This window comes from Papio anubis, chromosome 10, assembly GCF_008728515.1.
Source record: "Papio anubis isolate 15944 chromosome 10, Panubis1.0, whole genome shotgun sequence".
NCBI classification, from domain to species: domain Eukaryota; kingdom Metazoa; phylum Chordata; class Mammalia; order Primates; family Cercopithecidae; genus Papio; species Papio anubis.
Genome location: NC_044985.1, coordinates 45,372,251 through 45,384,424, shown reverse-complemented (window position 1 = coordinate 45,384,424; position 12,174 = coordinate 45,372,251). Strand labels below are relative to the sequence as shown.

At 35.5% G+C, this 12,174-nt stretch overlaps 1 protein-coding gene across 11 annotated transcripts in view; it reads right to left on the bottom strand.

The window, feature by feature from the left end:
* Positions 1–12,174, bottom strand: part of SLC4A10 (solute carrier family 4 member 10) — a 378,984-nt gene that overhangs the window by 277,382 nt on the left and 89,428 nt on the right. The window lies entirely within an intron of this gene.

Here is a 12,174-nt window from a genome sequence, read left to right as displayed (position 1 = left end):
GTCAGTGCTGCTCTGGAACAGAGCTCCCAAAGGAAGGAGCAGGCAGCCATCTTTACTGTTCTGCAGCCTCCACTGGTGACACCTCCAAGTGTGGAAGGGATTTAGGCATATAGGATCTGGAGAGGACTACCAGCAAACTACAGCAGCCCTATGGAAGAGGGGCCTGACTGTTAAAAGGAAAGCAAACAAACAGAAAGCAACAACAACAGCAACATCAACAGAAAAGAACCCCACAAAAACCCCATCCAAAGGTCAGCAGCCCCAAAGGTCAAAGGTAGATAAGCTCATGAAGATGAGAAAGAACCAATGCAAACATCCTGAAAACTCAAAAAGCCAGAGTGCCTCTCTCCTCCATATGATCACAACGCCTCTCCAGCAAGGACATAGAACCGGGCCGAGGGTGAGATGGATAAACTGACAAAAGTAGGCTTCAGAAGATGAGTAGTAACAAACTTCGCCAAGCTAAAGGAGTATGTTCTAACCCAATGCAAAGAAGTGAAAAATCATAATAAAACATTACAGGAGCTGTTAACCAGAATAAACAGTTTAGAGAAGAACATAAATGACCTGATGGAGGTGAAAAGCACAACAGAATAACTTCACAATGCAACCACAAGTATGAATAGCTGACCAAGTGGAGAAAAGAATCTCAGAGCTTGAAGACTATCTTGCCGAAGTAAGACAGGCAGACAAGATTAGAGAAAGAAGATGAAAAAGAACAAACAAAACCTCCAAGGACCATAAAGATTATATAAAAAGACCAAACCTATGACTGATTGTGGTACCTGAAAGAGATGGAAAGAATGGAACCAAATTGGAAAACATACTTCAGGATATCATCCAAGGGAGATTCCCCAACCTAGCAAGACGGGCCAACATTCAGATTCAGGAAATCCAGAGAACCCCAGTAAGATAATCCATGAGTAGATTAACCCCAAGACACATAGTCATCAGATTGTCCAAGGTTGAAATGAAGGAAAAAAAAAATGTTAAGGGCAGCCAGAGAGAAAGGCCAGGTCACCTACAAAGGGAAGTCCATCAGACTAACAGCAAACCTCTCAGTGGAAACCCTATAAGCCAGCAGAGACTGGGGGCCAATATTCAACAGTCTTAAAGAAAAGAATTTCTAACCCAGAATTTCATATCTGGCTAAACCACGCTTCATAAGTGAGGGAGAAGCAGAACCCTTTTCAGACACACAAATACTGAGGGAATTTGTCACCACCAGGCCTACCTGCCTTGCAAGAGCTCCTGAAAAAAGCAATAAATATGGAAGGGAAAACCATTAGCAGCCACTACAAAAACACACTGAAGTACACAGACCAATGACATTATGAAGCAACTACACTAACAAGTCTGCAAAATAACCAGCTAGCATCGAGATGACAGGAACAAATTCATACATAACGATATTATTATTAAATTAAATGGGCTAAATCCCCAAATCAAAAGACACAAAATGGCAATCTGGATAAAGAGTCAAGACCCTGGCTCATGCCTGTAATCCTAGCACTTTGGGAGGCTGAGGTGGGTGGATCACCTGAGATCAGGAGTTCAAGACCAGCCTGATCAACATGGTGAAACCCCATCTCTGCTAAAACTACAAAAATTGGCTGGGCGTGGTGTCACATGCCTGTAATCCCAGCTACTTGGGAGACTGAGGCAGGAGAATGGCTTGAACCTGGGGGATGGAGGTTGCAGTGAGCCAAAATCATGCCACTGCACTCCAGCCTGGGTGACAGAGCAAGACTCTGTATCAAAAACAAACAAACAAACAAACAAAAAAGAGTCAAGACCCATTGGTGTGCTGTATTCAAGAGATCCATCTCACATGCAAAGATACAGATAGGCTCAAAATAAAGGGATGGAGGAAAAATTTGCCAAGCAAATGGAAAGCAGAAAAAAGCAGGAGTTGAAATCCTAGTTTCTGACAAAAGAGACTTTAAACCAACAAAGATCAAAAAAGACAAAGAAGGGCATTATATAATGGTAAAGGGTTTAATTCAACAAGAGGAGCTAACTATCCTAATTCTATATGCCCCCAATACAGGAGCACCCAGATTCATAAAACACATTCTTGGAGACCTATGAAGAGACTTAGACTCCCATACAATAACAGTGGGAGATAATAACACCCTGCTGTCAATAGTAGCCAGATCATCAAGACAGAAAATCAACAAAGATATTCAGGACTTGAAGTCAGCTCTGGTTCAAGTTAATTTGACAGTTATCTACAGATCTTTCCACCCCAAAACAACAGAATATACATTCTTCTCAGCACTACATGATGCTTACTCTAAAATTGATCACATAAGTGGAAGTAAAACACACCTCAGCAAATGCAAAAGAAATAAAATCACAACAGCCTCTCAGACCACAGCACAATCAAATTAGAACTCAAGATTAAGAAATTCACTCAAAACTACATGACTACATAGAAATTGAACAACCCACTCCTGAATGACTTCTGGCTGAATAATAAAATTAAGTCAGAAATCAAGAAGTTCTTTGAAACTAATGAGAACAAAGAGAGCATACCAGAATCTCTGGGACACAGCTAATGCAGTGTTAAGAGGGAAATTTATAGCACAAAATGCTCCCATCAAAATGCTAGCAATATCTCAAACTCACATCCTAACACCACAACTAAAAGAACTACTTACAGAGAATCAAGAGCAAACAAACCCCAAAGCTAGCAGAAGACAAGAAATCAGCAAGATCAGAGCAGAACTGAAGGAGGGAGAGACACAAAAAATCCCTTCAAAAAATCAATGAATCCAGGAGGTAGTTTTTTTAAAAAATTAATAAAATAGATAGAACACTAGTTAGACTAATAGAGAGGAAAAGAGGGAAAAATCAAATAGATACAGTAAAAATGATAAAGACGATATCACAACTGACACCACAGAGATACAAACAACAATCAGAGAATACTACAAACACCTCTATGCAAATAAACTAGAAAATCTAGGAGAAATGGATAAATTCCTGGACACATACACCCTCCTCACACTGACCTACAAAGAAGTTGATTCCGTGAAGAGACTAATAACAAGTTCTGAAATTGAGGCAGTAAGAAATAGCCTCCCAACCAAAACAGCCCAGGACCAGATGAATTTACAGCTGAATTCTACCAGAGGTACATAGAGGGGTTGGTACCATTTCTTCTGAAACTATTCCAAACAATTGGAAAGGAGGGACTCCTCTCTAACCCATTTTATGATGCCAGCATCATCCTGACACCAAAACCTGGAAGAGAGACAACAAATAAAGAAAACTTCAGGCCAATATCCCTGATGAATATCAATGCAAAAATCTTTAAGAAAATGCTGGCAAACTGAATCCAGCAGCACATCATAAAACTTATCCACCACAATCAAGTCTACTTCATCCCTGAGATGCAGGAGTGGTTCAATATATGCAAATCAATAAACATAATTCATCACATGAACAGAACTAAAGACAAAAACCACATGATTATTTCAATAGATGCAGAAAAAGGACTTTGATAAAGTTCAACATCCCTTCATGTTAAAAGCTCTAAACAAACTAAGTTTGAAGGAACATACCTCAAAATAATAAAAGCCATTTATGACAAACCCACAACCAATATCATACTGAATGGGCAAAAGCTGGAAGCATTCCCCTTGAAAACTGACACAAGACAAGGATGCTCTCCACCACTCCTATTCAAATAGCATTGGGAGTTCTGGCCAGGGCAATCAGGCAAAAAATAAATAATTAAAGCGTATTGAAATAGAAAGAGAAGAAATCAAACTGTCTTTGTTTGCCCATGACATGATCCCATACCCAGAAAACCCCATCATCTCAGGCCAAAAGTTTCTTAAGCAGATACGCAACTTCAGCAAAATCTCAGGATACAAAATCAACATGCAAAAATCATAGGCATTCCTATACACCAACAACAGACAAGCATAAAGTCAAATCATGAATGAACTCCCATTCACAATTGCTACAAAGAAAACAAAATACCTAGGAAAACAGCTAACAAGGAATGTGAAGGACCTCTTCAAGGAGAACTACAAACCACTGCTCAAGGAAATCAGAGAGGACTCAAACAAATGGAAAAACAATCCATGCTCATGGATAAGAAGAATCAACATCATGAAAATAGCCATACTGCCCAAAGTAATTTATAGATTCAATGATTAAACTACCATTGATATTCTTCACAGAATTAGCAAAAACTATTTTAAAATTCATATGGAACCAAAAAAGAACTGGCATAGTCAAGGCAATCCTAAGCAAAAAATAATAAAGCTGGCAACATCACCCTACCCAACTTCAAACTATACTACAAGGCTACAGTAACCAAAACAGCATGGTATTGGTACAAAAACAGACACATAGACCAATGGAACAGAACAAAGAACTCAGAAATAAGACCATACATCTACAATTGTCTGATCTTCAACAAACCTGACAAAAACAAGCAATGGAGAAAGTATTCCCTATTTAATAAATGGTGCAGAAAATTGAAAATGGACCTTTTCCTTACATCTTATACAAAAATTAACTCAAGATGGATTAAAGACTTAAATGTAAAACCCAAAACTATAAAAACCCTAGAAGAAAATCTAGGCAATATCATTCAGGACATAGGCATAGGCAAAGATTTCATGACAAAAATATCAAAAGCAATTGCAACAAAAGCAAAAATTTACAAATGGGATCTAATTAAACTAAAGAACTTCTGCACAGCCAAAGAAACTATTGAGAAAACAGACAACCTATAGAATGGGAGAAGATTTTTGCAATCCATCCATCTGACACAGGCCTAGTATCCAGAGTCTACAAGGAACTTAAACAAATTTACATGAAAAAAACAACCCCATTAAAAAGTGGGCAAAGGACATGAACAGACACTTCTCAAAAGAAGATATATAAGCAGCTAAAAAACATATTTTAAAAAGCTTAATATTGCTGATTATTAGAGAAATGCAAATTAAAACCACAATAAGATATCATCCCACACCAGTCAGAATGGTGATAAGAAGTCAAGAAACAACAAATGCTGGGGAGGCTGTGGAGAAATAGGAACACTTTTACATTTTTGGTGGGAATGTAAATTAGTTCAAACATTGTGGAAGACAGTGTGGCAATTCCTCAAAGACCTGGAACCAGAAATACCATTTGACCCAGTAATCGCATTACTAGGTATGTACCCAAAGGAATATAAATCATTCTATTATAAAGATACATGCATGCATATGTTCACTGCAGCACTACTCACAATATCAAAGGCATAGAATCAACCCAAATGTCCATCAGTGATAGACTGGATAAAGTAAATGTGGTACAACACACACCCTGGAACACTATGTGGCCATAGAAAGAAATTAGATCATGTCTTTTACAGGGATATGGATGGAGATGGAAGCCATTATCATCTGAAAACTAACACAGGAACAGAAAACCAAATACCACAAGTTCTCACTGGGAGCTGAAAGATGAGAACACATGGACACAGGGAGGGGAAAAACACACACTGGGGTCTGCTGCGGCATATGAGAGAAGAGGGAGAGCATCAGAAAAAATAGCTAATGTATACTGGGCTTAATACCTAGGTATGAGTTGATAGGTGCAGCAAACCACCTTGGCACACATTTACCTATGTAACAGACCTGTGTATCTGCACATGTACCCCAGAACTTAAAATAAAATAAAAGTCACAATTCTTCCATTAAGTCTTTCACAGTAGTTTCAGTTTACCTTCATGTCTTCAGTCTCAATTTGGCATTTAGAATATACTAATTTATACATAGCTATCTAATTCAGGTGTTTATACTCTAAACAGTATGAAACAGTAGTTAAGACCAACAGCTGTAGAGCTAGACTTTCTGGGTTTGAAACTTAAATCATCCTATACTTTGCTGGCAATTTTGATCTTGGGCAAGCTACTAAATTTCTTTTTCAGTATACTATATATGCTTAAGGTAGAATGTAAACGTATGTATAGATATACATACATACTAAAATTGTGTTTACATAGGATGTATAGTATGTGTGTGTGTATATATGCATATTTAATATACACATACATATTTGTAGCTTCTACCTAGTTCAGTGGGGATAATTATAATAACCTATGTTTATTAAGTTAGGCACTGTACCAAACACTCTAGGCACTGTTTGAATTATTAATTTATTAATTTATTTGATTTTCATTACAACTCTAGAGATTAACACATTAGTGTCCTCATTTCACAGATGAAAACACTGAAGAAAAGAGAGATTAAGTAACTTTCCTAAGTCAAAAATTGCCAGTAAAGTGGAAGATACAGGATTCTAACACAGGAGTCCCGCTCTGGAACCCTAGCTCCTTGCTACTGTGGTATACAGCTTTCCCCCATGTTATACAGTAGCCTCGATAAATTCTTATGAGATTAAATTGAATTTGGGGAAAAAATGAGTAGTATACATTTGGTATACAAAAATCGTGGTATACATTTACATGCCACACATCATAATATGCTTCACTGGAACCAGTCTCTGTTGCCTTTTAGAAAGAGTAGTTTCATGGAGGAATACTGAATTCTCCTTTAACTTATTGTTGTTATTAATCTTCCTGTATTGCCATTTTTAAAAGTCTTAAGATGAAGAAAGGGTCCTTTTCCTCTAAATGCCTCTTATTTGCTTTTTGAGAAACAAAACCGTGTTTAAACGTTTAAAGTAACTCAAAGCCCAGTGATATCCAAGGTTTCTTTCAGAAATGGGACTCTGATTCTAAAACAAGTACTGAAAATTTGTTGGGTTCCTACCAGGTGAATGGTTCTTTCCTAGGCAATGTGAAATTGCAAAGATTAATAAGTACAACTTCACAAGAACTTCTAGAAAATACGACTTTCAAATAATGTAGATTTATACAGGAAGTACAGAGTATTCTCCGTTATATGAGTCTCCTATTGTTCTAAAAATAGAGTCAGGTGAGCACCTGTGTCTGGTTTTATTTTAACTCTCCCTGTAGAATTCCAGGAGTTTTACTTCTGACATACTTTTTAGGGATCATTTATACTAAGTGAGAGTAATAGGTTCCAATTTTTTCACAATTACCATGTACAAATGACGTTTTCCTGCATCTGATACCAAAAATCACATCCCAGCTGTCATATCTAAAGGAAATCTGCTCTTGGAAGGTATCCAGCTTTTTTACTAACCTCAGGCAATACTAAAATGCCTCTGGTGTATGGAGTAGAAGAAGGCGATATTAAAAGTATTTGCAAACATGGTTTACTTTATCATTTTTAAATGAACAAAGAACAAAGGTAAAATATTCAGTGACTTCCGTGATTCAAAATGGCAATTTTAATTTCCAATTTTCCCTAAGATAAAGTCCTTTTTATCCAACTATTCACCATAGTAACATGAGTATTCATTGTATTAAAATGATCCCACTAGATTGTCCTTGCTTTAGGAAATGTCAAAAACAAAGCCAAAGCTAAATCAGATTACGTACCAATAAAATGGAGTTTACATCACGGACAAGCAGGAGGTCTCTTAGGATCTGAAATCTAGGACTTTTGAGTGCTTGTGGATAGACTGAGAAATGCTCTCATGTGCAATTTTGATAGAAAATTTTATTAAAATCCTTCAGTTTGTTTTTACCCCCTACCTTGTCTACTAGCTACTAAATCTACTCAGGAATTTAATTTTCTTTCTCAAAGTCTCAAGAGGGTTAGAGCTCTGAAAATGACTTCAAAATATAGGTACTGCTCTTTTGTTTTATATTTTATTTTTTTCCAGGAATAAGTACATCAGCAAAGAAATGTTCTCAGTTTAGAAATCATAATCTAGCATTCAAGATTCTATACTTATCTGGTCCCAAGAAACCTTTTCTGTGATAAGTCTAAGTTATCCCACTAGGCTATAGCCAAAATGAACTATTCTATTATTCGCTTTCTGCCTCCCTACCTTTAATGATGTTTCTTCTGCCTGAAATGACCTTTTCTCTATGTTGGCCTGTCTTCAAGACTTACCTCATGGCATTCACTACTTTCCATATTCTGCCATACTTACTTGTATTTTGTAGTTACAACCCATTACCTGTGACCTCCTGAAGGCAGAGACCTACAGACTTTTATATCCTTGCCCAGTACAGTTCTTTCTAGAACATTGTAGAGTTTTGTATATTTGTTTTTAAAAATTGCACTATTCTGAGATTCAATTGACTCTGTGCCAATTTGGGGGAAACAGCAGCACACTGAGGAAATTTCTTCAGAGAAGAGAAGTGAAATTCAGAGATGTAACAAAATGCCATATTTAAGCAGGTAAATTTAATCCAAATATCATATTACTCACTTGTCTTTGAAGTTTATTGAGAATTTTAAGCAGATTAATGTTTTTACATTAAATAATCACCAGCAATTTAAAATATTATACTCTATCAAAAGGGAACTTGAATTGTTCTATTTATATATGTAGTATTCTATTATAATATATTTCATTTAGTGTTTCATCTAGAATAAAAATGTCAAGAAATAAAATTATTAAAAACAAGTTGTGTTTGACTTTCAGTAAAATTTTTTGTCCTTGACACTTTTGATGACCTAGTATCACTAAATCTAGGTAAATTTGCCCCTATTATTTTCTTTAAGCCTTTAAAGAAAGGCTTTTTTTTAACCCCTTAATTTTAGTCTTAAACAATAAACAAGAAAGACCTTAAGTTGCTGTTAAATTTTCCCAAAGTCCTAGTAATCTTTCAGTCATGAATAAAGTAGTTGGTATAATACAGAGAAGCAAAGAATCTGCACACAGAATTCTAAGAGAGTTTGAATCAGCCTGGTAGGTAGATGCAAAGTTTAAACACAAAATCTTTCATAAGTCACAATTCTTATTGTCAGTAAATGTTAGAATTGAAATGGATATAGCATGTTGTTCTTTGTTTGCATTTTTATAACTATATTTCAGTGTAGCATATATAATTTCTTAGTTGATAAAGAGAGTAAGGGAGAGGGAACAAAACTAAACTGCATGATGACTGTTACAAAGTCCTGCCAATAGCCCATCCAACCTCTTAGAATGTCTATAACAAAGTCTGTCGACAAAGGATGTTGACAATAATATATTTGCTATATGTCAGGTACTCTTAAAAGTGTTTCATATACATTAACTCACTTAATGTTTACCACAACTCTCTGAGGTAGGTGCCATTATTATCCCTATATTACATATCAGGAAACAAGCCAAGATGATACAGCTAGTAAGTAGCATAGCTAAGATTTGAACCCAGAGAACATGGCAGTCCAGACACTGAACTATTGCACTAGCCTCTTACTGCAGCCAGCCGTTACAAACCAGAAGAATTTGCAAATCAACTTTCTATTGCTCTAATACAAGGAAACAGACACTTTGGAGGCACTATCAGGAAGCGTGTTCCAGTTTGGGATTCTGGGGAAACAAGCGCTTTGCATCTTCTCTACCCACCTTCCTGCAACTTCAGCAAGCATATTGGAACAAAAGAGAAGAGAGCAATGGCCTTACTCTTCACCAAGCAGCAGCTAAGGTCTGCTTCCATAATTAGTTGGTCCTGATCTGCCTTCTCAGAGCCTGAGGTAAATCCTATTCCCCCATTTTATTCAAAGGACTCTCCAAATGACCTAGTTAGTAACAGACACTTCCATATTTGCTACTCTTTATTTCCAAGTTTTATCCCTATACAGTAAAAACCCCTTCCATAATACTGAATTACCCACACTGAGCCTGGAATTAGACAGGATTGATCAAGTCTCTATGTTGAGCTGATACTTCTGCCTCCTGCCAGTGAACTAGGTCCACCTTCAGTCTCAGACTGACAATGATGGCTTATACAACATGCAAAGCTATTTTACTGATTCACAGTTTATAAAGCCCTATACAAGAAATCATGCACTCTAAAAGTCTTTAATGCAATTTTAAATAAAGTTATGGGATGCATAATTAAACAGTTTGACCTAAGCCTTCATTTATCTAATATCAAGAAATTTACATGAGGAAAAAGAGGTTACATGTAACTCCTTCTAGGATTAATCAGCTTATAGATTAAGTTAAAACTGACTGTAGCATACTGCCTACCAAAAGTCAATTCAAAATGGGAACACAGTTTATTGTATACATTTTCTAATCTCCTTGAAAGCAGGAAATGACTTTTTCTTTTCTGCATTCCTCATAACACCAAATACATACAGTATCATGCAATGATCAGCCTTTACTATGTTTATTGAATTGAAGAATTAAAAATAGTTTTTTATTGGCAGCTTACCTTTAGAAACCTTTATGATATATCATGAAATGCATGTAAAATAGTATAAATGAAGGCAACCTTTGTAAGGAAGATGACCAATCATTACTGGGCAAGTTTACAATCAGTTTTATCATTCCAAAGGGCAAGATTATCTTGCCATGCAAGAAAAAAGATTGACATTGCATTTAACTACATTCTAACCAGTCTTTGCTTTTTATTGTAGTGTATTTTGAAATAGTAACAGAGAAAAATTTCTCTGATTTGTGACAGAAATGACAATTCTAAAATAGTAATTTTTTTCCACCTTACAAAATTATCAAGATATCCTCATTTAAATGCTACTAAAGGAAAGTAACCAAAAATCTTTACAGTTTGGTTCTCTTGAAAGGTCAGGAATACAGTGAAAAATAGCAGAATGCTGTGAAACCAATACCAAGAGGAATCCCAAAGCGATGCCAAGAAACAGAATGTACTCATAATGACTAATACATGCAAATACTGGAAATAAATTCTAACAGATTAGACAGGTTTTGTTGCAATTAAAAGGTATATTCAAATCATTTCAAAATTAATCAAGCTTAAGAATATGCCAATCTTCCCTACTAATAAGAATATAAGCTGGCTAAGTAGCCTGAATAACATATAAATTATAGTTAACATCAGTAGGCAGAATGTGTTTTTAATTAAAAAGGAGAAACTTACCCCTTAACTGAATCAATTCATTGTTTCAGACTTCCTTAAATATATTCATTTTTTAATCTATGTCATTTCACCCTGATAAAGGATTAAATTACAATCAGGCTACGGAATCATGAAGACAAAACCATCTTGCTGTTGAGAACTGCTGCAACATGTTTATCTCTTTTTGATTATTTTATTTAATATAAAGTACCTGAAAAGTTCTCTAACATTGAGGCAGAAGTATGTGCAATATTTTTAAAAATGAAATATATTTCCTTCAAAATCTGAATGTCAAATATAGGTAGTTTCTTACCCAAGTATATAATTCCAAGGATATGCTATAACAAATCAAAGTTAATGCATTATATATAACTTGATGGGTGAAAATAGTTTAAAATAAATGGCAGAGTTTCAGGACAAAATGGACATTGAAATCCAAATCATTTGCATGTTTAATATAGTCAAGTATTTTCAATTTGAAAATGAAAGTAAGCAAAGGACGAAGCTCTCTGGGTAAAAAAATCTTCAACAAGCTTAAATGTCACAAGCTTTCTTTGTGAAAAACAGATTTATAGTCTGCTTTCATCTATGAACAATGCATTAGTATATATCTACCTTAAAAGCACCAAGAGCATCAGTATTTCAATAGATCTCAGAAATGATTAAAACCAATGTCTTTAAAACGGTTCAGATAATGCAACATAAATTTCAGGAAATGAGTTTATAGGTCAGATGCTGCAAAGACGATTCTATTCACCAAACTTTCATTGCTATATAGCATATTACAGTGGTAGCAGCGTCAGTTTCTATGCTTAAAAAAAATTCCAAATAATAAAAATATTTGTAAAATATTTGTACAAATATTTAAAAAATATTTGTAGCTATCTGTAAGCAGCTAGCTATGATGTATCCTTATCAGTTTGATCAATTTATACTATTTTTATCACTTGAAGTAAAATATAAAGATTGACTCTATTCAGGCTTACTCTGGAAAAATCTGAAGCGCCCCAAACCTTGCTTTTAATCACATTCAAAGAATCTCTTCCTTTACCGCTCTCTCCCCCAAAAAGCTAAAGTAAACACAAATTTAAACACATACACATGCACAGGCACACACATACACACACATTTCTAATAATCATATTGTTCAGCTGCCGTAAATCTTACTTGTTCAAATATCCTAAGGAAAGTCTGACAATAAACAATTACATTAGTCAATATATTTTCAATGAGTAAGAACTAGAAAAAACAAG